The sequence below is a fragment of the Aegilops tauschii genome, chromosome 7 (genome assembly GCF_002575655.3).
Source record: "Aegilops tauschii subsp. strangulata cultivar AL8/78 chromosome 7, Aet v6.0, whole genome shotgun sequence".
Taxonomy (NCBI): domain Eukaryota; kingdom Viridiplantae; phylum Streptophyta; class Magnoliopsida; order Poales; family Poaceae; genus Aegilops; species Aegilops tauschii.
The window spans coordinates 25,103,136-25,116,643 of NC_053041.3; positions in this window are offsets into that span (position 1 = coordinate 25,103,136).

The window sequence follows — 13,508 nt, forward strand, 5'->3', positions numbered from 1 at the left end:
AAGCCCTTCGTCGGTAGAACATCATCATCGTCACCATGCCGTCGTGTTGACGGAACTCTCCCTCAAAGCTCGGCTGGATTGGAGTTCGGGGGACGTCATCGAGCTGAACGTGTGCTGAACTCGGAGGTGTCGTACGTTCGGTACTTGATCGGTCGGATCGTGAAGACGTACGACTACATCAACCGCGTTGTGCTAACGCTTTCGCTTTCGGTCTACGAGGGTACGGGGACACACTCTCCCCTCTCGTTGCTATGCATCACCATGATCTTGCGTGTGCGTAGGAAAATGTTTGAAATTACTACGTTCCCCAATAGGGTCGACGTGGTTCTCGATTGTAGAATATTGAAAACTAACTCTCCTTTAGTTACTACTAGGGGAAAACTCTCAGAAGAATAGATAAAATATATTAGTATGCGAAAATATCCAAACTAATGGAGAACATGAGCAGAAAATTATACTCCACACATTGGAGTTTGAAAGACGCACATAATTTGTGTCCACGTAATCGTAGAGGTCCTTACATAATTAGCATGCCATAATTTACTAAGCCAATCGGTAGTAGAATCATAAGTTCGCAGATAGTAGTACCAGTTCGTAATATAATAATTACATAACATATGTAGTAGTCATCGTTCGATAATTGTTGAAAGTAAGTTATAGTGTTGAAGTATTATCTGTGACAACCAAACTAGCTGATGAGAATAGCCATCACAACGATGAAGAAAATGAACCAGAAGTCGGACGTGTCAGTACTCTGTCAGAGCGACGGTGGCAGACGTCAAGTCGGGGCAGTCGGGGCATTGTTATCGGACTCGATCGGAGCGATGGTAGCAGACGTCGAGTTGGCCACGGTCGGGGCATTGTCGTCGAACCCGTCGATCGGGGTGTCATTGGCGAGACGGTGCTTGTGTAGGTTGTGCATGACGAAGATCATAACCATGGCCGGTCCAAGAATATTTCGGACTCGGATCGACTTAAAATAAAACCTTTTATATTGAATGTTTATACTTAATAAAATTAATTGTACCATACTATAGTGTTGTAACTAAAAGTATCATAACATCATTTTATATTACTTATCTATCGTAGTTAACCAAATAATAATGTTGATAAACACTAGTTATAGTGTGATTTGTTATACAAATATAACGTATGTCAACGGAAAAAAAATTCTTCTGCTATATTCAAATTGCACTATGTAATTTTTTGAATGTTAAATAATTTATATATTGTAAAAGTACATATTTGCATGTATGTGGGTGTCTTCATACATATTACTATCATTAAATATCATGGTACAGAATTCCAAACACTCTAACAAATATCTTAATAATAGTTTATAGTGCAAAACTAGTTAAACATATCTATAGAAACTTCTTGGGCATGGGATTCTTTATGCAAGTTGGGCTCATCGTATAAGATGTCCATGTTGTGTTCTTGTATTTACAATATCATTGTTATTGTTATAATCAAAGAACGTAAAGTATTATTGATTCTATTTTATTGTGTATTTGATCAGTTTATTTAATATGCTCATCTAGAATGCACTTGGTTTGACTTGGTGTATGCCAGACCTCATGTTAGTTCCTTAAACAAAGAGCTGCATATCTACTATATCTAAATTAATTTAGCCGTTGGATATGCTAGATTACTCTATAATAGCCATAGGATCTACACATAAGAGCCACCGAGTAAATGCATGTAGTAAATGACGCCTCAAGTCTGTTTTAATCGACAAAAATCCTGACGCATGCATGCAGCTGCTCATACTCCAGAGCTCACATGAAAGAAAGTGATGCCTATTTTGTTTCATTTTTGTCCAGTTTCGCACTTATACATAGAGATGTACATTTATTTATAAATATTGATAAATAAATTATCATGCTACAGGAGAAACTGTAAAGACATAGCTAGGTTGTTTGTTCGACACAGTTTTTATTTCATACAAATTCCCGCAGCAATGCGTGGGGCATTCGTCTAGTTAATCTAACATGCATATCAAATTATTATGACATGCACGATGCACACCAGATAAATACTAGCAGCCTAATTAAATTCAACTTTGTCGATCAAATTTGTTGTTCCCACATGATATACATGGTTAGAGTGTGACATGCCGTGCATTTCTCCAAATATTGAATATTAGTGTATGGAATCAATAATATTTTCTACATAATGTACAATGGTATAGTTATAACTAATACTCCCTCCGTACCAAACTTCCTATCGCAGAAATGGATGTATTTAGAAGTAAAAATGTGTTAGATACATTCATTTTCGTGACAAGTAATTTGGGGGCAAAGGGAGTAAATTTAGTATTCAGGGCCATGATCCTCTTGGGTGCCAGAGCTGTTGCCTTTTTTTGCGCGGCCTGTGGAACGGCCCTGATGAGAACATCAGTGCCCGCGAGGAAGAGCACCAGGTGCGTCCAGTGCTTGTTGGTGGTGGCGATGACCTCGGCCTCTGGAAGGATGAGCACTGTGGGCTCGATTGCAACCGGAGGAGCCAACACGCTCTCGAGCGTGGGGGCATGATACGTCTCCAACGTATCTATAATTTTTTATTGTTCCATGCTATTATATTATCTGTTTTGGATGTTTAATGGGCTTTATTATGCACTTTCATATTATTTTTGAAACTAACCTACTAACCAAAGGCCCAGTACAAATTGCTGTTTTTTTGCCTATTTCAGTGTTTCGCAGAAAAGGAATATCAAACGGAATCCAAACAGAATGAAACCTTCGGGATAGTTATTTTTGGAACAAACGCAATCTAGAAGACTTTGAGTGGACGTCAAGGAAGCAACGAGGCGGCCATGAGGTAGGGAGGCGCGCCGGGGGGTAGGCGCGCCCCCACCCTCGTGGGCCCCTCGTGGCTCCACCGACCTACTTCTTTCGCCTATATATACTCATATACCCTGAAAACATCCAGGGGCACCATGAAACCCTATTTCCACCGCCGCAACCTTTTGTACCAGTGAGATCCCATCTTGGGGCCTTTTCTGGCGCTCCGCCGGAGGGGGAATCGATCACGGAGGGCTTCTACATCAACACCATAGCCTCTCCGATGATGTGTGAGTAGTTTACCACAGACCTTCGGGTCCATAGTTATTAGCTAGATGGCTTCTTCTCTCTCTTTGGATCTCAATACAAAGTTCTCCTCGATTCTCTTGGAGATCTATTTGATGTAATTCTTTTTGCGGTGTGTTTGTCGAGATCCGATGAATTGTGGGTTTATGATCAAGATTATCTATGAACAATATTTGGTTCTTCTTTGAATTATTATATGTATGATTTGATATATTTGCAAGTCTCTTCGAATTATCAGTTTGGTTTGGCCTACTAGATTGATCTTTCTTGCAATGGGAGAAGTGCTTAGTTTTGGGTTCAATCTTGCGGTGTCCTTTCCCAGTGACAGCAGGGGCAGTAAGGCACGTATTGTATTATTGCCATCGAGGATAAAAAGATGGGGTTTATATCATATTGCTTGAGTTTATCCCTCTACATCATATCATCTTGCCTAATGTGTTACTCTGTTCTTATGAACTTAATACTCTAGATGCATGCTGGATAGCGATCGATGTGTGGAGTAATAGTAGTAGATGCAGAATCGTTTCGGTCTACTTGTCGCGGACGTGATGCCTATATACATGATCATGCCTAGATATTCAACTATGTGCTTTTCTATCAATTGCTCGACAGTAATTTGTTCACCCACCGTAGATTATGCTATCTTAAGAGAAGCCACTAGTGAAACCTATGGCCCCCGGGTCTAGTTTCCATCATATAAGTTTCCGATCTATTTTATTTTGCAATCTTTAATTTCCAATCTATATCATAAAAATAAGAAAAATATTTATCTTATTATCTCTATCAGATCTCATTTTTGCAAGTGGCCGTGAAGGGATTGACAACTCCTTTATCGCGTTGGTTGCAAGATTCTTATTTGTTTGCGTAGGTATAAGGCGACTTGCGTGTAACCTCCTACTGGATTGATACCTTGGCTCTCAAAAACTGAGGAAAATACTTACGCTACTTTGCTGCATTATTCTTTCCTTTTTAAGGGAAAACCAACGCATGCTTAAGAGGTAGCAGGGCACAGGCGAGCACTAGAACGAGACGGGGCGGCGCGCTTGACATTATCGCGTCGAGGCTCGGGGGCGTCAAGATGTCGCGTGCATAGTCCTACAGCGAGTCGGCGATAGCGTTGCGGATGGTAGTGCACGGGAAACCTGGCCTCCTGTCGCCCCTGAGAATTTCTTAGCCCATCCTTTGGTAGACCTCTTTGATCACACGATGAAGAAACGGTTCCCAAGAGTCCACGCCGCGGCAATCACAGGCTCCATGGTCTGATATCACAATTGCAACAACATTAGAAGATCTGGAAACTACTATGTACTAGCAATAATTAGGCAGCACATGGATCCCCTGGCCATCAATTACATGTTTGTTCCCTTGACCAAACTGCATTTCGGCTCCAAAAGGCAAATAGCTAGGCGGGATCTCCGTAGCAACTGCACTTTCAGCGTAGCTAACAACTAGCTAGCACAGATCTACTCCCTCCGGTTCTTGTTAATCTGCATATAAGTTTTGTCTAAAGTTAAAGCATCTCTACTTTAATCAAATTTATAGAAAAAAATATCAGCATTCACAATGCCAAATTAATATTGTTAGATTGACAAATATTTCCTGCCACCAATGGTAGTTATCACCACTTACGTTTTATATGTTGTATGTAGTATCGGTCAAAACTGACAGTATATACGAGTAGTATGTACTACATAACAATGTTTAGATAGTATAATATTACCTTTTAGATAGTATGTACCATATTTTGAGCATACTTTTTTTACCGTACAAATATGTACGTATTTAACAAATATAACAAAAATTATGGGCATAATATGCAAAAAAAATATGTAACTTGCTTTCAATTATCTTAGATATAGTATATGAACATATTTATAATGATAAAATAGTGTGTATATATATATACCACTACATGATAGTATTTGAGATATGTGGGATAACTACCCTAGGTGGTAGGATATATATATACGTAAATTATATGGGGCACCTAGGTGCCTGGGAACCTCGATCGGGCCCATACAAAATAGCTTATTCTACACCCCAGTAACGGTACATACAAAATATAGTAACACATTATGTAAAATATAATATATTTTTTTGTAAAATGTAGTAAACTATAAACTTGGGTTGTAAAAAAATATTTTCTAAATTACTACATTTTATACATGATTTTACTAAATTTTGTATATAGCATTACTATGGGGTGTAGAATAAACATCACTACTTTGATTATAAAATAAACTATTCTAAGCTTGAGTGTAGAATAGCTTATTCTACACCCCATAGTAATGCTATATACAAAATCTAATAAAATGGTGTATTAAATATAGTAATCCGGAAAATATATTTTTTACTACCCAAGTTTGTAATTTAGTACATTTTTACAAAAATTACTATGTTTTGCATAATGTGTTACTATATTTTGTATGTACCGTTACTGGGGTGTAAAATAGTTTATTCTACACTCACGCTTAGTTTATATATCAAAAGTCTATTCATCATCCAGGGTGCAGAATAAGTTATTCTTCACCCAAGATAATCTTATCATTATTTCATAAATAAATTTAACTATCAAAATGATAATGCATATCACAAAAAATTATATCGTTGGATTCGTATTTGAACATAGTTTCAGATGATATTCTTTTTGCTATGTATAACTTATATTTTATTAGTTAAAATTATGGTCAAAATATGACCATAAATACAAAGAGGGCCAAAAATCAAGGACGGAGTTAGTATTTGAGTAGTAAAGGACGAAAAAAAACCAGGGCTGGCCCTGACTGTTGGGAAACGTAGCATGGAAAACAAAAAATTTCTATGCTCACGCAATGATCTATCCATGGAGATGTATAGCAACGAGGGGGAGAGTGTGTCTACGTACCCTCGTAGACCGTAAGCGGGAGTGTTTCACAACACGGTTGATGTAGTCGAACTTTCTTCGTGCTCCACCAATCGAGTACCGAACGTACGGCACCTCCGAGTTCTGCACACGTTCAGCTTGGTGACGTCCCTCGCCTTCTTGATCCAGCAAGGTTTCGAGGTAGTAGATGAGTTCCCTCAGCACGACGGCGTGGTGACGGTGATGGTGAAGTGACCCTCGCAGGGCTTCGCCTAAGCACTGCGAGAATATGATAGGAGGTGTAAAATGTGGAGGGGGACGCCGCACACAGCTAACAATTGATGTTGTGTGTTCTAGGCGCCCCCCTCCCCACATATATATAGGTGGGAGGGGAGGAGAGGTAGCCAGGGGGCGACCCAAGTAGGATCTGAATCCTACTTGGGGTTTCCCCAAGTGGCACCCCCCATTCCTTTTTTTCACCAGAGAAGAAAGGGAAGGGGGAAGAAGAGAAGGAAGGGGGAGCCGAACCCCCTCTTCTCCTTCTCCTATTCGGCCACCTGCCAAGGGGGCCCGCCACCCCATGTGGGCTGGTGTGCTCCCCTCTCATGGCCCATATGGCCCAATATTGCCCACGGGGGTTCCGGTAACCCCCTCCCCTCCGGTACTTCGATAAATACCGATACACTCCGGAACACTTCCGGTGTCCGAATACTATCATCCTATATATCAATCTTTACCTCTCGACCATTTTGAGACTCCTTGTCATGTCAGTGATCTCATCCGGGTCTCAAAACAACATTCGGTCACCAAATCACATAACTGATATAATACAATATCGTCATCAAACGTTAAGCGTGCGGACCCTACGGTTTCGAGAACTATGTAGACATGACCGAGACACCTCTCCAATCAATAACCAATAGCGGAACCTGGATGCTCATATTGGCTCCTACATATTCTACGAAGATCTTTATCGGTCGAACCATTATGACAACATACGTTATTCCCTTTGTCTGTTGGTATGTTACTTGCCCGAGATTCGATCATCGGTATCTTCATACCTAGTTCAATCTCGTTAGCGGCAGGTCTCTTTATTCGTTCCGTAATACATCATCTTGTAACTAACTCATTAGTAACTTCGCTTGCAAGGGTTCTTATGATGTGCATTACCGAGAGGGCCCAGAGAAACCTCTCTGATACACAGAGTGACAAATCCTAATCTTGAACTATGCCAACTCAACAAACACCTTCGGAGATACCTATAGAGCATCTTTATAATCACCTACTTACGTTGTGATGTTTAATAGCACACAAGGCATTCCTCTGGTATCCAGGGGTTGCATAATCTCATAGTCGAAGGAATATGTATTTGTCATGAAGAAAGAAATAGCAATAAAACTGAACGATCAATATGCTAAGCTAACGGACGGGTCTTGTCCATCACATCATTCTCCTAATGATGTGATCCCATTATCAAATGACAACTCATGTCCATGGTTAGGAAACCTTAACCATCTTTGATCAACGAGCTAGTCAAGTGGAGGCTCACTAGGGACACGGTGTTTGCTTATATATTCAATGTATTTAGGTTTCCGATCAATACAATTCTAGCATGAATAATAAACCTTTACCATGATTTAGGAAATATAATAATAACCATTTTATTATTGCCTCTAGGGCATATTTCCATCAGTCTCCCACTTTCACTAGGGTCAATAATCTAGTTCACATCGCCATGTGATTTAACACCCATAGTTCACATCGCCATGTGATTATTACCCAAGGAGTACTGAGGTGTGATCATGTTTTTCTTGTGAGAGAGGTTTAGTCAGCTGGTCTGCCAAATTCAGATCCGTATGTATTTTGCAAATTTCTATGTCTACAATGCTCTGCATGGAGCTACTCTACCTAATTGCTCCCACTTTCAATACGTATCCAGATTGAGACTCAGAGTCATCTGAATCGGTGTCAAAGCTTGCATCGACATAACCCTTTACGATGAACTCTTTATCACCTCCATAACCGAGAAATATCTCCTTAGTCCTCTTAGGTAACTCAGGATAATTTTGACCGCTGTCCAGTGACCTACTCCTGGATCACTATTGTACCTCCTTGCCAAACTCATGGCAAGGTACACAACATGTTTGGTATACACCATGGCATACTTTATAGAACCTATGGTTGAGGCATAGGGAATGACTTTCATTCTCTCTCTATCTTCTGTCGTGGTCGGGTTTTGAGTCTTACTCAACTTCACACCTTGTAATACAGGCAAGAACCCCTTCTTGGACTGAACCATTTTGAACTTCTTCAAATCTTATCAAGGTATGTGTTTTGTGAAAGTTCTATTAAGCGTCTTGATCTATCCCTATAGATCTTGATGCTCAATTTGCAAGTAGCTTCATCGAGGTCTTTCATTCAAAAATACTACCACTCATATATATCGTCTAGCCCAAAAAAATACATCGTCTACCACAAGAAGTCACTAAGGCCAGAGCTTCTTGGTCATTGATGACAGGGGTCGATTGTTTGGCGTTGGCCAACATGATCCATGTGTCTCGTTCGGAGGAGGAGTCTGAATGGGTCATCCATAGCGAAGTCGGAGTCTCTTGGTCGGAGAGAGGTGATGATGATGACAATTTAGGCAACCTCTAAGGTGTCCTCTCCTAGGCAGTGTGTGTGTTGGTCTTGTAGGTGCCAGGTCGTCCAAGGTGCCCTTCTTTGTGGGCTTTTTGTAACGGTTTTTGCTCGGTTTTTTACAAATTAACCAGGAAACTCTATGCTAGGAAATCGAGATTCACATGGGACGAGTTTCAAATGAAAATCATGAATCTTGTGGAAGCCCTGAATATAACAGCTCCTCTTCAAAGATTCTATGAAGCATCTATTTCTCTTTCTAATATCAATGCCAACTCCATTCAATTAGGTCATCCTTTTGTCCTTCCAACAAAAGGTATATCATGAACTTGCGGTTTTATAATTTATCTCAAGCTAAGCTAAGGGGCTACAAACACAATAATAAGCTTTCTCATGCTTGAAGGGTAAAAATTTACTTTTGTTCTTCACATGTCTACTGTACGTCAAACATTGCTTTCTCAAAGGAAAAAAGGAATACTGCCATCATCGATGTACAATGTCGGCTTCTACCCTGATCACAGCGGAGCAGTAATTATTAGCTTTGCCATATTCACAGATGGATGTGTTCGTTGTTTTCGTTGCATGCATATCGATCCTTTAATTTAAGAGGGATATTTGCATCATGTTCCGCTCTCGCAAACGAGAGAGAAAGAGAGAGACGAGCCACAACCACAGTGCATGCTCCCCTTCTACTTAAAACCCCCCCATGCATCTCATAGCAGGCACACAAACTCATTGGATCACTGTTGGTCTGTTTGGTTACCTGCACCTCTTTTAGGCACTATGCATTTGTGGCCCGACACAGCTAGGCTGAGTGAATATAGGTCAAAAACAATGTTTTGCACATAGTTTGGTTGCTTGCACCCCCTCCAGCCTGGTTGAGCAGCAATATAGGCACCAATGTTTGGTTGCCTGCATGTTCTACCCGGATGCAAAGTGTTCTTGTTTGGTTACATACAACACAAGTGTTCTTGTAACCAATTCTAGGAGTGGTGAGATTACCAACGAACACATAGACACGGTAGCATATATAATGGTCAGACAACATGAACCGTAACCATAGGATATAACAAGAATAAAAGCACTAACATGATGGTCTATCTTGAGCGTAGAACAAGTTTCAAGGTCACACGCGGAAGCAACCAACAATTTCCCTTCAAACCCGACCCGTTCCCTCTCAAAACCACGATTCTTCCTTGGAGATGTTCCTATTTCCGAGTAGTGTACATCACAACTTTTGTGAAAGCTTCTCAAATTTTTGCTGCACTCTCTAGGGATCATATATGATGACACCGTGCAAGGTTTCATGTTTTTCAGACTTTGTTTGAATTTACTAAAATTAAAAAACCAATGAGCTACATGTCCAGGGTCGAGTCTTGGCACCCTGATGTTTGGAATTCCTCTTCTTTTCTTCGAGAAGGCCTAAACATGGACTCATTAAAAAAAATTCAACCCATTTTTGCCAACCTTTTCATGCACTGGTATTTTAAATTTGAAATATATCTATTAAATGCCTAGAAATGCACTTAATGGCATAAATATAGAAAACTAACCCCAGAAAATACCAAATTTTGGCATGGAAAAATTGATGGTCTACGTTGAGTGCAGAAAAAATTTCAACGTCAAACACTGATGTAACGAATACTTCACCTTCAAACCTAACATGCTTCCTCTCGAAACCACGACTTCCGAGGAGATGTTCCGGTTTCCAAGCTAGTTCCCATTTTTACATGAAACATGTGATGGTTTATGTTAATTGTAGATTTTTTTGACTAATGATATTTATCAGTCTTTGTTTGTTTTTTAAACCTAAAATAGCAACAAGGTAGGTTCGTAATGGTTGGTTCGCCAAGGTTTAATAGGGTAAGTGCCAAGGTTTAAAAAAAAGAAAAGAAAGAAACTAAGAATTTTTTAAAATATATATAAAGAATAAAATAAATAAAATAAAATGTAAATAAAAGGGAAGAGAAAGCAAGGTCAGAACAAGCAAGCTACATGTACATCCTAAAATGATCAAGCCCATGCTCTATCACTAATGTTTTTGGACTTGTCAAACGACAATTACAGGTAAAAGTGTGGTTCGTACAACATGGCAAAATTTATAAAAGTTTCTTTCATATGTCATGAAATTTTCTTTTTAGAAAATTGTAGTAGTCAGATCACAATTTTATGAAAATGTGTTGTATACAACTTGGCAAGTTTTGGCCTGGCCCACTTATGGTTACTTACCCAACGGTTTCGGGAAGCTTCTAAAACCTTCACTCAACCATTTTTTTCTTTGTTTATTCTTCAGGTTTTGAATTTTTCTTTTAGTTTCTTTTTATTGTTTCTTTCATTTTTGATTATTTTACTTATTATATTTTGCGAACATATTTCAAATATGTCAACATTTTTAGAATTCATGAACATTTTCTACAAATCCATAACATTTTTTAAATCGTAAAAAGTTTCTGAATCTGCGATCATTTTTCCAAATTCAAGAACATTTTTTGAAACTCGTGATTTTTTTGTATAGGTGATATGTTAAAAAAAATAACGAACATTCTTTTGAATTGGTCACTTTTTTCTAAATAAGCGAATAGTTTTTAGCCGATATTGTTTTTCCAAATTTGGGAACAATTTTGAAACTCCTGAACATTTTTCACTTTTCGTGAACATTTAAAAAAAATCACGAACACTATTTGAATTCACCATTTTTTTAATTCTTGATTTTTGAAAAAAACAAATAAGGTTCAAACCATGAACATTTCTTGAGTGTGCAAAATTTCGTTCAAAATCACGAACATTTTTTTAATGCACGAACCTTTTATGATATGTTGAAATTTTTTCAAAATCGTAAACATTTGTTTTCTGAATTCATGATCATTTCATAATTTCTTTAATATTTTTTCAAAATTCGGAAATATTTAGGTATTTGGAATATTTTTGAAATCCTAAATGGAAAAAAAGTAGTGGCATCTGACCCGCAAGGTGGTTATACAGATTAAATGCATACGCCGAAAAAGTAAAAAATACAGTTCCAGGGTTCGAACCCCAGTCGCTTCGCTAGGAGATGCTGCTAGCCATCCAATAAGCGCTTGGGAGGGCTTGTAGTAGCAGATCAATGAAACATGAAATAACATTGAGTCAAGCTTTACGTATAAATATTTTGAAAAAAGTTAACCATGCATTTGAAAAAATATTAAATGCGTAAAGAGAAACTTTTTCTCATGTATACACAAAATTTACACAGAAGAAATACAAATGTGTACGCAAAAGTTGATCATGTGTTTAAAAAATGTTAATCTAGTATTTGAAAAATATTGATGAAACAATAAAAAAAGTTAAATCGGTACAAAACATGTTAATCATGTATTCAAAAAAGTTAATATTTTATTTTAAAAATGTCAATCAAGCATTTAAAAGTGTTAAATGTGTATAGATGTTGAACCTGTATTAAAATAATATTAATCTTGTTTCATAAAAATGTTAATCAAGCATTTGGAAAATGTAAAATGTGTACAGAAAAAATGTTGACAACGTACAATTTTTTTAGTCTTGTATTAGAAAATGTGAAATCACGCATTTGAAAATGTTACAGGTGTACAAAAAAGGTTGACATGTATTACAAAATGTTATTCTTGTATTTGAAAAATGTAAAATGTTTAGAAAATGTTGTCATGTATAGCAGAAATGTTAATGTTGTACTTAAAACATGTTAAATCGTGCTTTTGGAAATGTTAAATGTGTATACAAAAAATGTTGACCATGTATTAAAAAATGCTAATATTTTATTTTGAAAGTGTTGAACACGCATTTAAAATTTCCTACTGTGTATAGAAAAATGTTGGCCATGTATTAAAAAAATGATCAAGCATTTGAAAATTATAAATGTGTATGAAAAAAATGTTAACCATGTATTCCAAAATGTTAATCTTGAATTCAAAAAATGTTAAACGTGTATTACACAAATGTATTAGTTATATACCAAAAATGTACAATGCGTATGGAAAAATGTAGACATAAATTTTCAAAAAATATGTTATTCATGTATTTAAAAAATGTTTGACAGGTATAGAAAGACTGTTTCAAATGCATACGAAAAATGTTGATTGTGTACTGAAAAAAATTAACATGTGTTGAAGAAAAAACGAAAACAATGAAATTAAAAAAAAGGAGAAACCAAACGAAAAAGAAAGACAAGCACAAAGAAAAAAACCAATGCAAAAGAATGTAAACTGTAGAAATCAAGAAAAAACCAAGAAAGCCTATGAAAGACAAGAAATAACCAAAGAAAACAAAGATAAAGAAAGGAAAAAACCGAGAAGGAAACAAATTAGAGCAAAGAGATCACAGAATAAAATAAAGAAAAAACAGTGAAAATGAAAAAACAAAACAAAATAGAACAGTGGAAAACCCAATCATTGCTCTATACATGATGGGGCGGGCCCACTTGTAAGATGATGAGCTTATTCTCTAGCCTAGATCTAGCTTAAAGTGACATATAGCTCTCACTTCTTTCATCGCCCAGGTCGCCAAGGAGAGTCCCCTATATGCCGCTCGTTTGTGTCAAAAGAAGCTTCGCTGAAGCCCGGGTGGTTGGGCTGGCCTACTATGCCCCCAATCGTTCTTTTTTATTTCAAAGGATAGAACCCGCACTGTAGCATCCGGTTCACTGTAACCGCTCGTACTTATTTCAAAAATACGGATATATATGACCAAAATTTTGAAAATACATAATAACCATTCTGTAAATGTATGTTGAAGAATTTGTGCAATATATGCCAAAAAAATATAATTCATAAGGGATTTGTAGTATTTTGTTCGAAAACTATTAATATATGATGGAATTTTTTGTAATATCATGAACATTTTCTTAATATTCAATGAACATTTGTGTTATACACATTGAACAATTTGTACATACTCAAATTTTGTATAATAGAAAAAAAGATAAAAAT